Genomic DNA, 9,198 nt, shown 5'->3' with positions numbered 1-9,198 from the left:
GTTTCTCTATCTCCAAAGGTCTCTTTAATTTTCCTGTAGCCAGTATCTATCTTACCCCTAGTGAGATAAGCCTCTACATCCTTATATTTGTCATCTAGCCATTCCTTCATAGCCATTTTGCACTTCCTGTCGATCTCATTTTTGAGACGTTTATATTCCTTTTTGCCTGCTTCATTTACTGCATTTTTATATTTGCTCCTTTCATCAATTAAATTCAATATTTCTTCTGTTACCCAAGGATTTCTACTAGCCCTCGTCTTTTTACCTACTTGATCCTCTGCTGCCTTCACTACTTCATCCCTCAAAGCTACCCTAGAACTTAAAACTACTTAAACCTAACTACTTAAACCATCACATACATCCATGCCCGAGGCAGGATTCGAACCTGCGGCGTAGCAGTCAGGCGGTTCCGGACTGAAGCGCTTAGAACCGCTTGGCCACTTCGACCGGCACATTTTTATACTTCCTTCTCTCATTGTCAGATGAAGTATTTATTTGTGTACTTCTTCGCAGTTGTCTTCCCTGTATTTATGGTTTTCTTTCCAACATCTGTTTCCGTATCCCACCACTTTCAGCACTGAGTCTTCCTGACTAGTCTCTTAAACTTCAGGCAACATTTTATCATTACTAAATTGTGATATAAGTCTATAACGGCTCCTGGACACGCCTTACAATCCAATGTCTGATTTCGGAATCTCTACCTGACCATGATGTAATCTAACTGAAATCTTGCCGTATCATCCGGCCGTTTCCAAGTATACCTCCTCTTGTGATTCTTGAACAGAACTCGATTAGTCTCTCGTCTCTCTCGTTTCTACTACGTAGCCCATATTCTGCATTCCAGTCCCCATGACTGTTAGATTTTTATCTCCGTCTACGATACGGAATTACTCGTTCAATATCCTCAAATACTTTCTCTATCCACAGTGTCAAAGCGTGCCTAGCATACCAGATCTGAGGTATTACTTCTTAAGAAGGACAGTTCAGTGGCTGACGGCCTTCACTTACCGACCAAGAGCAGTGGCCTTTGCATACAGTTGTCAGTGATTACAGAAAACCAGCACTGTGTGAAATAACTGCATAAATCGATGTGGGACGTATTATGAACCGCACGACATCGCCTGCAGTGTCTCTCCTGGATTCGAGACCGCATCGGTTGGACTGTACACGACCGGAAAACCGTGGCCTGTTCACATGAGTCGATATCAGTTGGTAGTAGGTGATGGTAGGGTTCCAGTGTGGCGCCAACCCTACGAAGCCCTGGACCTAAGCTGTCAACCATGCAGTGTACAAGATGGTGATGGCTCCATTAGGACGTGGACAGTGTTTACGTGGAATTGTCTGGTTCCTCTGGTCCAACTGAACCAATCATTGATTGATACTGGTTATATTCGGCTACTTGGAGGCCATTTGCAGTCAAAAAACGATGTAATTTTTATGAATGAAAATGCACCATGGCATAGGGCCACAACCCTTCACGACTGATTTGAGGAACATTATGGACCGTTCGAACAAATGATTTGGCCACCCGGTTGCCCGACGTGATTCCCATCGTACATTTATGGAACATAATCGAGAGGTTGGTTGGTTCACAGAATCCTGTGGCGGCAAGACTTTCGGGATTATGGGCAGCTGTAGAGATAGCGTGCCTCAATATTTCTGCAGGGGACTTTCAGCTTCTTGTTAAATCCATCCTACGTCGAGTTCCTGCACTACAACGAACAAAAAGAGATCCAACACGATATTAAGTGGTATCCCATGACTTTTTCGCCTCAGTGTGTGGGTGACGTGATTTTAGACGTTAATAATATAAAGATTCTCTTTATTTTTCCATTTTCATGTTCCCCATACAGGTTTACATGACATTGTAATTTCCTATTTTCTACTGTCCAAATCCATTCTCACAAAGGCGTAAGAATTGCTGTTTTATATGGACTTCAATATTTGTTTAATTTCTTTGGACTTACGTCATTCCCATTGTCAGATTGATGATCGTGTGGAACTTCCCATATGCCTGGTAATGTTGCAAGATTTTTCCTGTACGTATTTCTTTTTAACCGATTTATATTTGTATTTTTCAGATGACGTCTTCGAATGAGTGTAGCACTTTCCGACACAGGTGTGAGACACCACTACCGTGATAACCTGATTATCTGATTGTCAGGCATTTGTTCACTGTTGTGGCCTACCTCAATTACACATCGAGTAGTGCGCTGTACAGTACACTTCAACTTATTCTGGTTACGGACCCTGTGTGACCTTAAACCGGCTGGATGCAGCGCCAACTAGGTTTAGTGGACCACTGGACCCACAGGAAGAAAATATCGGTCGATGCAGAGAAAACCAAAGTTATTGTCTTCACACGTCAGAGACCCATCGTCAATAAACGCCTACGAATATCAGACCAGCCACTCCCCTGGGCAACAACTGTAAAATACCTTGGAGTGCATCTGGACGCCAAACTGCTGTATAGTCACCGCACTATGGAGAAGAAGACGTCGGGCCTCAAAATGCTGGGAGCCCTTCTCCCATTTCTGAAGAGCTCGTACCTCAGCCAACGCACGAAACTCCTGTTGTACCACGCCACAGTCGAACCATCTATTTTGTATGGATCGATCTCTTGTGGTACTACGTGTGCCACTAACTACAAGAAGTTACAGGTTATACAAAGCAGGTACCTACGATGGATCACTGGAGCCCAATGGTGGATCCGTAATCATGATATTCATCGAGCCTTAAGCGAATCTTACCTCTCAGACGAGGTCAAGGAGAAGACACGAACCTTATTTCGGAAATTGGACATGATACGCGACAGTACACCACAACTCACCACAGTAGGTACGGTAGAACCCTTACGCAACCATAAATATGAAGTATCGAAGGCGATGGCATTTGATCCTCCGTAAATGTTATCCCTACGTAATTCTCCATAATTTAAGGACATAAAGTCCTTTAGCACTTCTACACACTGTTTTCAAACACACACCAAAAGCAGCGAGTTAAAGGACCTTTCTGTGTGCCCAAACTAAAGCTGAAAGAAAAATAAATAAATAAAGCGAAAATTTTTACCCTTTCCATTCACTACAGAAGTAAAAATCAACGAAGTTGACACACACACACACACACACACACACACACACACACACACACACACACACACACAAACGCACAAAAATGAAACCGGCTATGTTTAAACCAAATGCCTCTGTAGGAACACTTACCGAGGTCGATATCACTTTGAATTGATAATGTTCCGTGGATGAATAGCGGAGAACTGAGTGGTAAGGAACGCAACAGAAACGTGGCGGTATATTTGCGGATAAGCTACGTTAACGTTAGGAAGCAACGTGATTCCAGCAGAAACGGGTGTAAAAGCCCACACTGCGTGCGGTTTAAGTCCATTCGAATGCGCGCAGCCGCCACATTGGCTGCTTTGGGCGCCGGCAGCGCGTTCTAGCGGCGGAAAAGCGCGCGCTTACCGCCCCCCAGCCGGCGATGTAATGCATAAATAACAACAGCCAACAGCAGCCACGGCTCGTATCGACTCCTGCTTTGTCTGCCCCGCGGCAAGGGAAGGTCTGCCGGTTTGATTACATCCATGCAAATCCTGAGTCGTCTCCCGCTACGAAAACACCATTTCCGTAATAATAGCGAAGCGCCATAGCAAAATGAAAAGAGTCGCTACGGGTTCACATTTTGTATGGCGAGGTTTCAGAAGATTCGTTGCAGCGTCACTGCTTGTAAATATTACAGTGCGTGCGCGAAATAACGGGCTAGTGCAAGCATTAACACATATGTGTAACATCAGCTCTGCAGGATCAGAATTGCGCGCGAAGCGCCAGAGGTGGAATTGCGTTCGAAATAAAGCGTTAACGACCACCCTTTTACAGTATTCAGGAAATTTACTCAGCACAAAAACAACAGAGCAGTGTCATATGTCACTGGGGTATCTTGGCAGCCGACTGCGTTCTACAACACTTTATTACCAACAGCATTCGTTTTTTTATTTTCCAAAGCATTCGAATTCGCTCGTATGACACGTTTTTCGATGTAGTACCCGAAAAAACAGCAACGAATGTAGTAGGTAAAGCGCGAGTATATAGAATTACATTATTTTCTTCATTGTTATATCATCACCCTGTCAGTGATGACCCATCTTCTCTTCGTAGAGAGTTAAAAATATATGAAAGTGATACAAAAAATATTGAAAGACATTAAATTATATAATGTTTAAAAATTAAGAAAATCAATGAGTTTTCTGAGTTTTTCTTAAAAGGCAAAGCCAATTTTTTTGTGACTGGTAATGATGATGACGATTTTGGAACTGTCGTGTAACAATGATGCATGAACAGTGGAATTTGTTGGTTTTGAGAAATACGTCAGAAAGAACTGGCGAAGATTTTTGGGTTAGTATGTTCTAGAAATAAGTGGGAGGGAATAGATGTTGATCAGAACACCACACCAAGCTGCGGGACAAGCAGGGAGAAGAAGATCCCTGATGTAGAAAAGGAAACGAGCAGTCTAGTAGATCAGGAGGATGGTTGGATCTGTGGTCAGATTTTGTGGATATCTAGGATGGAGCGACTAAAGACTCGTGGGATTATTATTAATTCTTAATTTTCGACTTTCTGCCTGTGGCCATAGAACCATCTCTCATTGTTTTAGGTATTTTGTAGAATTTTTCAGAGTAAGTTCATAGATATTAAAAAATTTCCTAATTATTTTTTAACTTAATGTATTCTTTTGATGAAGTAAAAATGCTATATTAATGGGTTAACGTTGATGATATCTGATCAACTGTTGCAAGAAATCCGTTCACTAGTTTGCATACAGTCTACTTGCGAAAAAATGTATTTTATATCTCCCATTATTTCTCGATCAAATTTACGGTAAGCATTACTTCGCACATTTATTCAGCGGAGTTTAGAGAAGATTAAACATTATGCGGATTATGGAAATTATAAAATTTTTTGTCTTCGTTCTGTGGAATACGATTTTCGAGGAAATGAATTATTATTTTTGTCTACAATATTTCTCTTTGCTCCGCTTCGATAAACTATTTTCAGATTCCCATTGGCGTCTTGCTCTTTCATATTATGTAGTCTATGGTTTGATGCCCTTGTTTTTACATTTTAAATGTCCCGTTTTCAGTGGCAGTTTTTGTTAAATTATCGATTATTTTGTTAAGCATACCTTCATAAATGTTAGCTTCTTCCCAAGATTTTAGTTTTCTTGGTGTCTTTCATTCATTACCAGAGGATTAGTTTTCTGGGATCTGCATATCTAGCAGTAACCTTCTACATCTGGTTGGGATAGGAAATCAAGTATCAGTAGATGTAAGGGTGAAAGGACGTGCTGATACAAGAGCAGCATATTACAAGGTTTGGTAAGCAGACATGAATGAACTGATGTCAAATTTGCGGGAAGTAAAGGAAATACGTCGGTGTTCATTAAGGTAGGGAAGAGGGAAGAGAAGACATTCAAAGAGCGAGAGCGATTAAGAGGCCTTTAATGAGTCAGCTTATTAGATAATACTGTTTTAAATGGTCAGGTAGAAGATATGTGGACAGAGAGAGCGGGTAATCCGTTCTGTTATTGGTACGCGATAAATAGAAAAGTTGATTTCAAGGAACCAGTACCTGCATCAGGATGAGATAAAGAGGTCACACGCAATGCAGCAATTTTTTCTTATCTGACGAAATTCAATTTATAGCTATATTGACAACGGAAGCATCTGCATGCAAAGAAAGCTTTGAATGAGAAAAAAAACATCAGTGTTATCACTGAATAGGTGCCACGCAAATGGAAACCAACGTTAGCAGATCCTGATGACTACACACTACATTAGGTGACTATAGTTGGGTTACTTTGGGAGTTTGTATGCAATTGGAGTATTGTAAAACATGTCTTGAGTATTACTAACAGATATCACAGGACACATACATCTATCAATATATTTTACTATATTTGCAACTATGTCCTCTAGTGTCGCTAGAAGAGCTTATATTTATATAATGCCTAATATTTAGCCTGATTCACTCGCTGATCCGTCCCATATGCACAAATACTGTTTCCAGTCATCATTTACATGACCTCCTGTAATGTTTCTGTAGTTAAATGGCACTTGTATTGGAAATAATAGTTGCTTTTATCAGTTTCATAAACTGATTTAAAAGATGTCTAGACAGTAAACGAAAAAGCTGTTAATAAAGGGCAGAAGGTACTGAAACAGAGGATGACACAGTAAAGGCCGAAATACTAAATGTCTTCTTCCAAAGCTGTTTCACAGAGGAAGACTGCACTGTAGTGCCTTCTCTAGATTGTCGCACGGATGACAAAATGGTAGATATTGAAATAGACGACAGAGGGATAGAGAAACAATTAAAATTGCTCAAAAGAGGGAAGGCCGCTGGACCTGATGGGATAACAGTTCGATTTTACACAGAGTACGCGAAGGAACTTGCCCCCCCTTCTTGCAGCGGTGTACCGTAGGTCTCTGGAAGAGCGAAGCGTTCCAAAGGATTGGAAAAGGGCACAGGACATCCCTGTTTTCAAGAAGGGACGTCTAACAGATGTGCAGAACTATAGACCTATATCTCTAACGTCGATCAGTTGTAGAATTTTGGAACACGTATTATGTTCGAGTATAATGGCTTTTCTGCAGACTAGACATCTACTCTGTAGGAATCAGCATGGGTTTCGTAAAAGACGGTCGTGTGAAAACCAGCTCGCGCTATTCGTCCACGAGACTCTGAGGGCCATAGACACGGGTTCACAGGTAGATGCCGTGTTTCTTGACTTCCGCAAGGCGTTCGATACAGTTCCCCACAGTCGTTTAATGAACAAAGTAAGGGCATATGGACTATCAGACCAATTGTGTGATTGGATTGAGGAGTTCCTAGATAACAGAACGCAGCATGTCATTCTCAATGGAGAGAAGTCTTCCGAAGTAAGAGTGATTTCAGGTGTGCCGCACGGGAGTGTCATAGGACCGTTGCTGTTCACAATATACATAAAGACCTGATGGATGACATCGGAAGTTCAGTGAGGCTTTTTGCAGATGATTCTGTGGTGTATCGAGAGGTTGTAACAATGGAAAATTGTACTGAAATGCAGGAGGATCTGCAGCGAATTTACGCATGGTGCAGGGAATGGCAATTGAATCTCAATGTAGACAAGTGTAATGTGCTGCGAATACATAGAAAGATAGATCCCTTATCATTTAGCTACAAAATAGCAGGTCACCAACTGGAAGCAGTTAATTCCATAAATTATCTGGGAGTACGCATTAGGAGTGATTTAAAATGGAATGATCATATAAATTTGATCGTCGGTAAAGCAGATGCCAGACTGAGATTCATTGGAAGAATCCTAAGGAAATGCAATCCGAAAACAAAGGAAGTAGTTTACAGTATGCTTGTTCGCCCACTGCTCGAATACTGCTCCGCAGTGTGGGATCCGTACCAGATAGAGTTGATAGAAGAGATAGAGAAGATCCAACGGAGAACAGCGCGCTTCGTTACAGGATCATTTAGTAATCGCGAAAGAGTTACGGAGATGATAGATAAAGTCCAGTGGAAGACTCTGCAGGAGAGACGCTCAATAGCTCGGTACGGGCTTTTGTTAAAGTTTCGAGAACATACCTTCACCGAAGAGTCAAGCAGTATACTGTTCCCTCCTACGTATATCTCGCGAAGAGACCATGATGATAAAATCGGAGAGATTAGAGCCCACACAGAAGCATACTGACAATCCTTCTTTCCACGTACAATACGAGACTGGAATAGAAGGGAGAACCGATAGAGGTACTCAGGGTACCCCCCGCCACACACCGTCAGGTGGCTTGCGGAGTATGGATGTAGATGTAGATGTAGACGGAAGAGGAAACCAAAATGTTCTATGAATCATTGGAACATTTGCAGAAAGGAGCCAAAGGCAGTACTCTAAGTATTTCAATTCACACATACTGTCTTGTAATACAAAAACAACAAAAATTTCCGACTTGAGATCTACGAACTGCATGGTCTACGTAAATAATATGATAATGAGCTTCTACAATTGAGGCTAAAGTTATTTCTTTCTGGTATGAACTACAATATCTCCGAACATGTTAATAAAGACCGAGATGTAATATTGGATAAATTTGGAAATGTAAGAGGCCGTCAAAAAGATTCCATTTGAGGACGTTGTTGGAGCTTACACACTGAGGTGACAAAAGTCATGGGATACCTTCTAAAACCTTCTCGGACCACCTCTTGCCCGGCGTAGTGTAGCAACTCGATGTAGCATAGACTCATGAAGCCGTTGGAAGTTCCATGCAGAAATATTAAGACGTGCTGCCTCTGTGACAGTCCATAATTTCGAAAGTGTTACAAGTGCCGGATTTTGTGCACGAACTGACCTCTCATTTAGGGCCCCTAAATATTCAATTGGAATCACACCTAGTGATGTGGGAGGCCAAGTCATTCGCTCGAATTATCCATAATATTCTTCTAACCAATCGCAAACAGTTATGGCCCACGGACATGACGCCTTGTCATCCATAAAAATTCCATAGTCTTTTGGGAACGTGATGTCCATGAATGGCTGCAAATGGTCTCCAAGTAGCCGAAAACAGCCATTTCCAGTCAATGACCCAGTCCATTCCATGTAAACACAGCTATAAAGGAACCATCATCAGCTCGCATAGTGCCTTGTTGACAACTTTCGTCAATGGGTTCGTGGGATCTGCGCAACACTCGAACCCTACCATCACCTCTTTCCAACTGAAACGGAGACTGATCGGACGAGGTCACGGTTTTCCGATCGTCTGGGGTCCAACTGTTGGGTCACGAGCCCAGGAGAGGCGCAGCAGGTGATGTCGTGCTACTGCCAAAGCCTCGGGTGGTCTTCTGTCGTAGGCAATTAACGCCAAATTTCGACGCCTGTCCTAACAGATAATTTGATTGCTGTAGTAATATCACGCAGTGTTGCTTGTCTGTTAGGACTGACAACTCTACGCAAACGCCGCTGGTGTTGCTCGTTAACTGAAGTCCGTCGGCGACGGCGTTGTCCATGGTGAGCGGTAATGCCTGAAATTTGGTGTTCTCGGCGCACTCTGGACACTGTATATCTCAGAATGTTGAATTCCTTAACAATTTTCAAAATGGAATGTCCAATTCATCCAGCTCCAACTACCAATCTGCGTTCAAAGTCTGT

Source organism: Schistocerca gregaria, chromosome 6, assembly GCF_023897955.1.
Source record: "Schistocerca gregaria isolate iqSchGreg1 chromosome 6, iqSchGreg1.2, whole genome shotgun sequence".
In the NCBI taxonomy this organism is placed as follows: Eukaryota; Metazoa; Arthropoda; class Insecta; order Orthoptera; family Acrididae; genus Schistocerca; species Schistocerca gregaria.
Note: the sequence above shows the minus strand (reverse complement) of the source record.